This window comes from Balaenoptera physalus (genome assembly GCF_965194825.1).
Source record: "Balaenoptera physalus genome assembly, chromosome: 3".
NCBI lineage: Eukaryota > Metazoa > Chordata > Mammalia > Artiodactyla > Balaenopteridae > Balaenoptera > Balaenoptera physalus.
In genome coordinates, this window is record NC_138890.1 from 76,675,126 (window position 1) to 76,688,473 (window position 13,348).

At 38.2% G+C, this 13,348-nt stretch overlaps 1 protein-coding gene across 3 annotated transcripts in view; it reads right to left on the reverse strand.

Annotated features, from left to right (window-relative positions):
• The window catches only part of ZNF474 (zinc finger protein 474), a 217,692-nt gene that overhangs the window by 91,246 nt on the left and 113,098 nt on the right, over window positions 1-13,348 (reverse strand). The window lies entirely within an intron of this gene.

Here is a 13,348-nt window from a genome sequence, read left to right on the forward strand (position 1 = left end):
ACATTAAAAGGACTATACACCATGACCAAGTGGGGTTTATCTCTAAGATGCAAGGATAGTTCAACGTACACAAATCAGTCAGTGTGATATACCACATTAGCAGAATGAAACATAGAAACCACATGATCTTTGAATAGATACAGAAAAAACATTTGACAAAAATTCAATGTCCATTCATGATAAAGAGTCTCAACAAAATAGGTATAGAGAAACTTACCTCAGTAAAATAAAGACCATATATGAAAAGCCCACAGCTAAAATCATAATTAATAGAGAAAAACCAAAAGCTTTTCCACTAAGATTCGGTACAGGCAAGGATGCTCTGTACCATCCTTTTTGTCACTTATATTCAACCTAGTACTGGAAATCCCAGACAGAGCAATTAAACAATAAAAAGAAATAAAGGCATACACATTGGAAGGTAAAAAGTAAAATGATCTCTGTTTGCAGATGGCTTGATCATATGTAGAAAACCATAAAAACTCAACAAAAAGACTGTCTGAACTAATAAACAACATCAGTGAAGTTGTAGGATACAAAATTAACATACAAAAGTTGACGGCATTGCTACACAGTAAAAATGAGCTATCCAAAAAGGAGATTAAGGGAACAATCCCGTTTACAATAGCAACAAAAAGAATAAATAAAACACTTAGGAATAAACTTAACCAAAGAAGTAAAAAACTAGTATACTGAAAACTTAAAACACTCATGAAGAGATTAAAGAAGATGCATATAAATGGAAAGACATCCTATGTTCATGAATTGGAAAACTTTATATTGTTAAAATGTCCAAACTACCCAAAGCGGTCTACAGATTCAGTGTGATTCCTATCATAACTCTAATGGCACTTTAATGGCATTCTTTACAGAAATAGAAAAAAAAAATCCTAAAATTCATATGGAACCACAAAAGAACTTGAATAGACAAAGCAATTTTGTACAAGAAGAACAAAGATGGAAGCTTCATATTCTCTGATTTCAAAATATATTCAAAGCTGCAGTATTTGAAACAGTGTGGTACTGTCATAAAAACTGTCATATAAAACAATGAAACAGAATAGAGGGCCCAGAAATAAATCCACACATTTACAGTCAACTAACCTTTGAAAGGGTGCTAAGAACACAGAATGGGGAAATCTCTTCAATAAGTGGTTTTGGGAAAACTGCATATCCACATGAAATTGGAACCTTATCACACCATATGCAAAAATGAACCCAAGATAGATTAAAGACTTAAATGTGAGACCTGAAATAGTAAAACTACTGGCAGAAAATAGAGAAAAAGCTTACTGACATTGGTCAAGGCAATAACTTATTTTTTTTTTTTTGTCATGACATCTAAAGCAAAGGCAAAGAGGACGTTTCAAGATGGCAGAGAAATAAGATGTGGAGATCGCCTTCCTGCCCACAAATACATCAAAAATACATCTACATGGGAAACAACTCCTACAGAACACCTACTGAACGTTGGCAGAAGACCTCACACTTCCTAAAAGGCAAGAAACTCCCCACATACCTGGGTAGGGCAAAAGAAAAAAGGAAAAACAGAAACAAAAGAATAGGGACAGGACCTGCACTTCTGGGAGGGAACAGTGAAGGAGGAAAAGCTTCCACACACTAGGAAGCCCCTTCACTGGCGGAGATGGGGGATGGGCAGGGGGGGGAAGCTTCAGAGCCACGGAGGAGAGTGCAGCAACAGGGGTGTAGAGGGCAAAGCGGAGAGATTCCTGCACAGAGGGTCAGTGCCGACCAGCACTCACCAGCCTGAGAGGCTTGTCTGCTCAACTGCCAGAGCGGGTGGGAGCAGGGAGCTGAGGTTTGGGCTTCAGAGGTCAGCTCCCAGGTAGAGGACTGGGGTTGGCTGCGTGAACACAGCCTGAAGGGGGCAAGTGCACCACAGCTACCCGGGAGGGAGTCCAGGAAAAGCTCTGGACCTGCCTAAGAGGCAAGAGACCATTGTTTCAGGATGCACGAGGAGAGGAGATTCAGAACACTGCCTAAACGAATTTCAGAGACAGGCGCGAGCCGCAGCTATCAGTGCGGACCCCAGAGACGGGCATGAAACGCTAAGGCTGCTGCTGCAGCCACCAAGAATCCTGTGTGCAAGCACAGGACACTATCCACACGTCCCCTCCTGGGAGCCTGTGCAGCCCACCACTGCCAGGGTCCTGTGACCCAGGGACAACTTCCCCAGGAGAACACACGGAACACCTCAGGCTGTTGCAATATCACGCTGGCCTCTACCGCCGCAGGCTTGCTTCACATTCTGCCCCTCCCTCTGCCCAGCCTGAGTGAGCCAGAGCCCCCTAACCAGCCGCTCCTTTAACTCCCTCCTGTCTGGGCGAAGAACAGATGTCAGAGGGCAACCTACATGCAGAGGTGGGGCCAAATCCAAAGCTGAACCCCAGGAGCTGTGCGAACAAAGAAGAGAAAGGGAAATCTCTCCCAGCAGCCTCAGGAGCAGCGGATTAAATCTCCACAATCAACTTGTTGTACCCTGCATCTGTGGAATACCTGAATAGATGACGAATCATCCCAAAATTGATGCAGTGGACTTTGGGAGCAACTGTAGACTTGGGGTTTCCTGTATGTGACTGACTAGTTTCTTATTTTTATGTTTATCTTAGTGTAGCTTTTAGGGCTTGTTATCATTGGTGGATTTCTCTATTGGTTTTGTTACTCTCGTGTTCTTTTTTTTAATTACTTAAAAATTTTTTTATTTTAATAACTTTTTTATTTTTTATTTTAATAACTTTATTCTATAATAAATATTTTTTCTTTCTCTCTTTTTTTCCTCCCTTTTCTATTGAGATGTGTGGCTGACAGGATCTTGGTGCTCCAGCCGGGTATCAGGCCTGAGCCTCTGAGGTGGGAGAGCCAACTTCAGGACACTGGACCACCAGAGACCTCCCAGCCCCATGTAATATCAATCGGGGACAGCTCTCCCAGAGATCTTCATCTCAAATCTAAGACCCAGCTCCATTCAATGACCAGCAAGCTCCAGTGCTGTACACCCCATGCTAAATGACTAGCAAGACAGGAACACAACCCCACCCATTAGCAGAGAGGCTGCCTAAAATCATAATAAGTTCACAGACACCCCAAAACACACCAACAGATGTGGTCCTACCCACCAGAAATACAAGATCCAGCCTCATCCACCAGAACACATGCACCAGTCCCCTCCACCAGGAATCCGAAAAACCCACTGAACCAATCTTACCCCCTAGGAGCAGACACCAGAAACAACGGGAACTATGAACCTTCAAACTGCAAAAAGGTGTCCCAAACACAGTAAGTTAAGCAAACTGAGAAGACAGAGAAATACTCAGCAAATGAAGGAGCAAAGTAAAAACCCACCAGACCAAAAAATTAAGAAGAAATAGGCAGGCTAACTGAAAAAGAATTCAGAGTAATGATAGTAAAGATGATCCAAGATCTTGGAAATAGAATGGAGAAAATACAAGAAATGTTTAACAAGGAACTAGAAGAACTAAAGACCAAACAAGCAATGATTAACAACACAATAAATGAAATTAAAATTCTCTAGAAGGAATCAATAGCAGAATAACTGAGGCAGAAGAATGGATAAGTGATCTGGAAGATAAAATAGTGGAAATAACTACCACAGAGCAGAAGAAAGAGAAAAGAATGAAAAGAATTGAGGACAGTCTCAGAGACCTCTGGAAAAACATTAAACACACCAACATTTGAATTATAGGGGTCCCAGAAGAAGAAGAGAAAAAGAAAGGGACTGAGAAAATAATTAAAGAGATTATAGTTGAAAACTTCCCTAATATGGGAAGGGAAAGTCCAGGAAGCGCAGAGAGTCCCATACAGGATAAATCCAAGGAGAAACACTCCAAGATACATATTAATCAAACTATTAAAAATTAAACACAAAGAAAAAATATTAAAAGCAGCAAGGGAAAAACAACAAATAAGATACAAGGGAATCCCCATAAGTTTAATAGCTGATCTTTCAACAGAAACTCTGCAAGTCAGAAGGGAGTGGCAGGACATATTTACAGTGATGAAAGGGAAAAACCTACAACCAAGATTACTCTACCCAGCAAGGATCTCATTCAGTTTTGACAGAGAAATGAAAACCTTTACAGACAAGCAAAAGCTAAGAGACTTCAGCACCACCAAACCAGCTTTAGAACAAATGCTAAAGGAACTTCTATAGGCAGGAAACACAAGAAAAAGAAAACACCTACAAAAAACACCCAAAGCAATTAAGAAAATGGTAATAGGAACATACATATCAAAAATTACTTTAAATGTAAATGGATTAAATGCTCCGACCAAAAGACATAGACTGGCTGAATGGATACAAAAACAAGACCCATATAGATGCTGTCTAAAGAGACCCACTTCAGACCTAGGGACATATACAGACTGAAAGTGAGGGGATGGAAAAAGATATTCCATGCAAATGGAAATCAAAAGAGAGCTGGAGTAGCAATTCTCCTATCAGACAAATTAGACTTTAAAATAATGACTATTATAAAAGACAAAGAAGGATACTACATAATGATCAAGGGATAAATCCAAGAAGAAGATATAACAATTGTAAATATTTATGCACCCAACATAGCAGCGCCTCAATACATAAGGCAAATGCTAACAGCCATAAAAGGGGAAATGGACAGTAACACAATCATAGCAGGGGACTTTAACACCCCATTTTCACCAATGGACAGATCATCCAAAATGAAAATAAATAAGGAAACACAAGGTTTAAATGACACATTAAACAAGACAAACTTCATTGATATTTATAGGACATTCTATACAAAAACAACAGAATACACTTTCTTCTCAAGTGCTCATGAAATATTCTCCAGGATAGATCATGTCTTGGGTCACAAAACAAGCCTTGGTAAATTTAAGAAAATTGAAGTAGTATCAAGTATCTTTTCTGACCACAATGTTATGAGACTAGGTACCAATTACAGGAAAAAAGCTGTAAAAAATACAAACACATGGGGGCTAAACAATACACTACTAAATAACCAAGAGATCACTGAAGAAATCAAAGAGAAAATTAAAAAATACCTAGAAACAAATGATCATAAAAACACAATGACCCAAAACCTATGGGATGCAGGAAAAGCAGTTCTAAGAGGGAAATTTATAGCAATATGATCCTACCTCAAGAAACAAGAACAATCTCAAATAAACAACCTAACCTTACACCTAAAGCAACTAGAGAAAGAAAAGCCAAAAAACCCAAAGTCAGAATAAGGAAAGAAATCATAAAGATCAGATCAGGTGGATGGACCTAGAGTCTGTCATACAGAGTGAAGTAAGTCAGAAAGAGAAAAATAAATACCGTATGCTAACACCTATATATGGTATCTAAAAAAAAAAAAACAGGTTCTGAAGAACCTAGGGGCAGGACAGGAATAAAGATGCAGACGTAGAGAATGGACTGGAGGACATGGGGAGGTGGAAGTGTAAGCTGGGACGAGGTGAGAGAGTCCATGGACCCTACCAAATGTAAAATAGCTAGTGGGAAGCAGCTGCATAGCACAGGGAGATCAGCTCAGTGCTTTGTGACCACCTAGAGGGCTGGGATAAGGAGGATGAGAGGGAGATGCAAGAGGGAGGAGATATGGGGATATATGTATATGTATAGCTGATTCACTTTGTTATAAAGCAGAAACTAACACACCACTGTAAAGCAATTATACTCCAATAAAGATATTAAAAAAAAAAGAAATGAAAAAGAAATGAAGGAAAGGATAGCAAAGATGAATAAAACTAAAACCTGGTTCTTTGAGAAGATAAACAAAATTGATAAACCATTAGCCAGACTCATCAAGAAAAAAAGGGAGAAGAATCAAATCAATAGATTTAGAAATGAAAACAGAGAAGTAACAACTGACACTGTAGAAATACAAAGGATCATGAAAGATTACTACAAGCAACTCTAGGACAATAAAATGGACCAATTCTTAATACAGCAAAACCTTCCGAGACTGAACCAGGAAGAAATAGAAAATATAAACAGACCAATCACAAGCACTGAAATTGAAACTGTGATTAAAAATCTTCCAACAAACAAAAGTCCAGGACCAGATGGCTTCACAGGCAACTTCTAGCAAACATTTAGAGAAGAGCTAACACCTATCCTTCTCAAACTCTTCCAAACTATAGCAGAGTGCGGAACACTCCCAAACTCATTCTACAAGGCCCCCTTCACCCTGATACCAAAACCACACAAAGATGTCACAAAGAAAGAAAACTACAGGCTAATATCACTGATGAACATAGATGCAAAAATCCTTAACAAAATACTAGCAAACAGAATCCAACCACACATTAAAAGGATCATGCACCATGATCAAATGGGGTTTAATCCCAGGAGTGCAAGGATTCTTCAATATATGCAAATCAATCAATGTGATACACCATATTAACAGACTGAAGGATAAAAACCATATGATCATCTCAATAGATGCAGAAAAAGCTTTCAACAAAATTCAACACCCGTTTATGATAAAAACCCTCCAGAAAGTAGGGATAGAGGGAACTTACCTCAACATAATAAAGGTCATAGATGACAAACCCACAGCCGACATGGTTCTCAATGGTGAAAAACTGAAACCATTTCCTCTAAGATCAGGAACAATACAAGGATGTCCACTCTCACCACTATTATTCAACATAGTTTTGGAAGTTTTAGCCACACCAATCAGAGAAGAAAAAGAAGTAAAAGGAATCCAAATCGGAAAAGAAGAAATAAAACTGTCACTGTTTGCAGATGACATGATACTATACATAAAGAATCCTACAGATGCTACCAGAAAACTGCTAGAGCTAATCAATGAATTTGGTAAAGTAGCAGGATACAAAATTAATGCACAGAAATCTCTTGCATTCCTATACACTAATGATGAAAAATCTGAAAGAGAAATTAAGGAAAAACTCCTATTTATCACTGCAAAAAAAGAATAAAATACCTAGGAATAATCCTACCTAAGGAGACAAAAGGCCTGTATGTAGAAAACTATAAGACACTGACGAAAGGAATTAAAGATGATACAAACAGAATGAGAAATATACCATGTTCTTGGATTAGAAGATTCAACATTGTGAAAATGATTATACTACCCAAAGCAATCTGCAGATTCAATGCAATCCCTATCAAACTACCAATGGCATTTTTCACAGAAGTAGAACAAAAAATTTCACAATTTGTATGGAAACATAAAAGACCCTGAATAGCCAAAGCAATCTTGAGAAAGAAAAATGGAGCTGGAGTAATCAGGCTCCCAGACTTCAGACTATATTACAAAGATACAGTAATCAAGACAGTCTGATACTGGCACAAAAACAAAAACTTGAACAGGATAGAAAGCCCAGAGATAAACCCACAGACATATGGTCACCTTGTCTTTGATAAAGGAGGCAAAAATATACAATGGAGAAAAGACAGTCTCTTTGTACGTGGTGCTGGGAAAACTGGACAACTACATGTAAAAGAATGAAATTAGAACACTCCCTAACACCATACACACAAATAAATTCAAAATGGATTAAAGACCTAAATGTAAGGCCAGACACTATAAAACTCAGAGGAAAACATAGGCAGAACACTCTATGACATAAATCACAGCAAGATCCTTTTTGACCCACCTCCTAGAGAAATGGAAATAAAACCAAAAATAAACAAATGGGACCTAATGAAACTTAAAAGCTTTTGCACAGCAAAGGAAACTATAAACAAGATGAAAAGACAACCCTCAGAATGGGAGAAAATATTTGCAAATGAAGCAACTGACAAAGGATTAATCTCCATAATTTACAAGCAGCTCATGCAGCTTAATATCAAAAACTCAAACAACATAATCCACAAATGGGCAGAAGACCTAAATAGACATTTCTCCAAAGAAGATATACAGATTGCCAACAAACACATGAAAGGATGCTCAACATTGCTAATCGTTAGAGAAATGCAAATCAAAACTACAATGAGATATCACCTCACACCATTCAGAATGGCCATCATCAAAAAATCTACAAACAATAAATGCTGGAGAGGGTGTGGAGAAAAGGGAGCCATCTTGCGCGGTTAGTGGGAATATAAATTGATACAGCCACTATGGAGAATAGTATGGAGGTTCCTTAAATAACGAAAAATAGAACTACCCTACGACCCAGGAATCCCACTACTGGGCATATACCTTGAGAAAACCATAATTCAAAAAGAGTCACGTACCACAATGTTCATTGCAGCTCTATTTCCAATAGCCAGGACATGGAAGCAACCTAAGTGTCCATCGACAGATGAATGGATAAAGAAGATGTGGCACATATATACAATGGAATATTACTCAGCCATAAAAAGAAACAAAACTGAGTTATCTGTAGTGAGGTGGATAGACCTAGAGTCTGTCATACAGAGTGAAGTAAGTCAGAAAGAGAAAAACAAATACCGTATGCTAACACATATATATGGAATCTAAAAAAAATGGTTCTGAAGAACCTAGGTGCAGGACAGGAATAAAGACGCAGATGTAGAGAATGGACCTGGGGACACGGGGAGTGGGAAGGGTAAGCTGGGACGAAGTGAGAGAGTGGCATGGACATATATACACTACCAAATGTAAAATAGATTGCTAGTGGGAATCAGCCGCATAGCACAGGGAGATCAGAGCAGTACTTTGTGACCACCTAGATGGGTGGGATAGGGAGGGTGGGAGGGAGACACAAGAGGGAGGAGATATGGAGATACATGTATATTTATAGCTGATTCACTTTGTTATAAAGCAGAAACTAACACAACATCATAAAGCAATTACACTCTAATAAAGATGTTAAATAAATAAATAAATAAATAAAATTAAAAATGGGCAAAGGACCTGAATAGACATTTCTCAAAAGAAGACATACAAATGGTCAATAAGTATTTTTAAAAGTTCTCAACATCACTAATCTCATGGAAATTCAAATCAAAACCGCAATGAGATATCACCTCACACCTGTTAGAATGGCTGTCATCAAAAAGACAAAAGATAAGTGTTATTAGGGATATGGAGAAAAGGAATCCTTGTACAGTAGGTGGGAATGTAAACTAGTGCAGACATCATTGAAAACAGTATGGAGGTTCCTCAAAAAACTGAAAATAGAACTAACGTATGATCCAGGAAGCTTATTTCTGGATATCTATCAAAGGAATTGAAATCTGGATCTTAAAGAGATATCTCCACTCCCATGTTTATTGTAGCGTTATTCACAGTAGTCAAGATATAGAAACAAACTAAATGTCTTTCAACAAATGAATGGATAAAGAAAATGTGGTGTCTCTCTCTCTCTCTCTGTCTCCCTCCCTCCCATGAAATATTATTCAATCTTAAAAAAGAAGACACCTGGAGAACATTATGCTAAGTGAAATAAACCACACACAGAAAGACAAGTCCTATGTATCTCCCTCATACTTGGAATCTAAACTAGTCAAACTCATAGAAGCAGAGAGTAGAATGGTGGTTGCCAAAGGTTAGGATAGAGAGTGGAAAATGAGGAGATGCTGGTCAAGGGTACAAAGTTTCAGTTTTGCAAGATGAATGGGTGCTGGAGCTATAATATAGAGCATGGTAACAAGAATGAACAATACTGTATTGTATTACTGAAATTTGCTAAGAGGATGGATCTTAAAACTTCTCAACACAGGAACACACACACAAACCCACACTGGTAATTATGTAAAAGTGAAGGATATGTTATTTAGCTTGATTATGGTGATCTTTTTACTATGTATACATATATCAAAACATCACATTTTAGCCTTTAAACATACACGATTTTTATGTGTCAAAGATATCTCAATAAACTTGTTTCACATTTTAATTTATGGCTTTAAAATATTTAGACATATGGTATGTGGGCTTTCATTTGCATTGTTGACAGGGCCTGGGTAATATGAAGTGGGTCTCTTCTTGAAATCAAAGACATGTCTTATTCCTCCCTTGAATCATACATAAATGCCAAACACAAGACTCTGCCCATGATAGATGCCCTGTCTCCCCAAAATGTTTAATTAACAAATGTATCCTTGTTGAGTGAATTTATGGTGGGACCATCAGGTATTTTAGAGCTGGTAAGCCTTTTGACACCTCTAAATGACACTTGATATTTAGGCACCATCTACTCCAGCCCTGAGTAATGTCACTGCATGCTCAGACACCCTGACCAGAAATGTACTTCTTTCTTCTTAACCACTTCCTTCCCCAATAGCTCAGGCACTCCTTCAGAACCCATCTCTTGGGGCTATCAGATTAAACTGAACAGGAAAACTGGTAGAAAGGTTAATGTGATTCATTCCACAACTTGGAATGGTTTAAATTCAGGGTCTAGTTGCTAATTTTAGTCCCAGGGTAGGATATTCAAAAAGTAGACTGTGTCTCTGTTTAAATAATCTTCCTTAATAATGATGTAAAGTCAAATAAATTAGTTTTAAAACGTCCTGGAGACAGGCAACATTTTTTTAAACGTTTTGGTTTGTGTGTATGCCCACTCAGACTGGGTATAGACGGACATAGCCACATAAAGTTGCCAGTTTAGGAAAAAAAGACCCATACAATTTTTGGGCTTATTACAAAATATAAAAAATATGATATAGACCTCCCACTGAGTAGCTCTGAATTAACTTAACCAATTTTTACTTAGCCATTGTGGCACCTCTCTTTCTGTAACTCTTTTCCTGCATCTCCTCACCACCTCACTCCCACCATCCCTCATTCAGAAAAAAAGTTTTAAAATAAAATAATAACAATAAATTTGATTTAAAATATCTTAATCTGTTCTAATGCTTTAGCCTACATTCTTTATTTAGGTTCAACATACTATTGACATCCTGGCACATGGTACAGCATTCATTTTGCAATTATAATCCTTATTCAGTGAAACTCCTTCGTACACATAGTTCCACATATGACATCTTACCTTCTGAAGTAAATAAAAATATTCTCTGCAGGACTTCAACTCTCAGAATGGCTCTACTTTGGGGTTTCTACGGCCTTTCTGATTTCCAGCCCAGCACCTTGTATTAAGCAAGATGTGCTTTATAAGCTAATAAATAAGAATAATAATTGCCTCCATGTTTATCAACTCAGACTCTTTCGGTCTTGTCTTCATCATGCATTTTGCCACTTAAGGCAAAGTCAAGGACTTGCAGTTTGCTTATATTTATCTATTGCCTGCCAAGTGATCCTCTGCTCTCAAACTCCCCAACCCCCCACAAAAGGAGTTTAAGTTATTCTTATTTGAGGCCTTTATTTGGTTCTTTCATATTTCTGAGGCTTACTTTTCATCCATAAAATTAAAAATAGAAGTGAAAGTCATCTTTGTTTTTATGATTAAACCCTCATTTCATTAAATTGGATTTCACTAGCAGGACTTAAAGGCATAAACTCTGCTTAGTATCACCATCCTTTACCATTCCTACAATCATTACTTCTGTGGCAGATGACTGTGGTTGGGCTTTTTTGTTGTTGTTGTTTTTAGTATATGTCCCTTATTGTTCTTTGGAAAGTGGCCATTGTTAACATGGTGGTTCTTCCATATTTCCAAGTTTATGTTTGCCAGATGCTCTAGAATAAATGATTATTCAAAACATATTTGAACCCTTTTTGTTTTCTTCCATAGCTTAAGTTTTGTACCCAAAGACTAATAAACTGAAAACATCATTTTCTTCTTATACATTTAAAAACTAGTCACATGCATATGTAAGACTTTTTTCTGTCTATATACAGTGCTAGAGGCATTAACTCCACATCTCTTGTAAAGCCCCCTGAGACTCAGAGAAGCAACTGTGAGGGGAATGGCCAAGCCACAGGAGTGCACCATGGGGTCCCTGTTCCTACCACCAGACTGGCAAGGCTAAAGGGCAAACTTGCACCAATGGTCAACCCAACATCCATTATCCAACAAGTGTCATGATTTTACAGTAAAAAGAAGTTGTTTACTATGTAGATGCCTTGAAAAGGGAGACATCTTTGGTTACTAAAGGTCTCTGTCTCTGGAAAAAAGTATATGTAGGTTGTGGTGATATTTTTCTTCATCAACAAGCTTTATTGTTATTATAAATGCTGTTACTATTACCACTCTCTACTTAGCAAGTGCCGGTAACTTTCACAAAATCATAGCCAGAGAAGTACGAATGAGAAAAACTCCTAGCCAGTGGGCCTCAATAGGAGTCAGAGAAGATCATAGGTAGTTGTAGGCCCTGAGTACAGTCTGAAAGTCCAAATAAGCTCCCAAAAGGTAAGGTAACCTGTGTCTACAGTTCAAGATAGCAACAAGGGGCTAAGGGAGATAGAATCATGGCTCACCCATCAGGGAAGCCATATTCAAAAACAGGGCCAGGAACTCAAAGACAAGTGAGATGCTTACACAGAAGTAAAAATTACAGCAGAGTTACCATTTGGAATTGCTTATTAGAGTCCCCAAAGCAAGTATGGCTCCTGGGGCAAGCTAAAGAAAGGCACACAAACCAGTGGAGGCATGGAGAGGGGTGTTTCTGTTTTACACGCACACACATCCCTCTTGAGTAAAGCAGACTCCCTCCCTTGATCTTGATTCCCAGATTCCATGCATCTTAGAAGAGCCAAGAGGAACTGGCAAAGGGCCTGGAGTTGGAGAGGGTATGTGAAGTTTAAAAACATGTACATCGTTAAAAATCATTAAAAATGTTGGTAACCCAAAGTGAATTCATACACACCCACAAAATTTGGCCTCTGACAGGTTAAACCGCTTGGGCCTTCAGTCCTTATTGGTGTTGAAACTAGGGCTGGGCTCTGTCTGCTGCCCAAGTTCACATGGATCCGCAGTGAGGAGAAGCAACCAGCATTCTGCACAAGCGGGAACCTAACTTTTAGACGATTTTTCTCCGGGAGAAGTTCTTTGCACCTTGCTCCTTCTGCCTTATAAATCATGCTAGTTGGCAGCAGTAAAGTAGAAACCCACAGCTCTTGAGTTTGCCCTTGACAGAGCACATTGTAGAATGCTCAAACAGTAATCCATAATCACAATGTAATTCAAAGTTGAATTGAGTAATCTTTGGTTTCAGAACAAGAAAAATAGCATTTAAGATGGCAAGAAAATATTTTTTTCTTATGGAGTTAATGTAAAAACAGATACGGGATTTTGTATTAGAAAGTGGGAGCAAGAATGAAAGTATTTACCATCTTTTAACATGAGGTAACATATTGGGTTGTCCAAAAATTCGTTTGGATTTTTCTGTAAAATCCTTTGGGAAAACCCGAACGAACTTTTTGGCCAAAACAATAAAATCAAATTCTGTTGATTTTTTAAAATGTAGCCTTAAATAGAAATA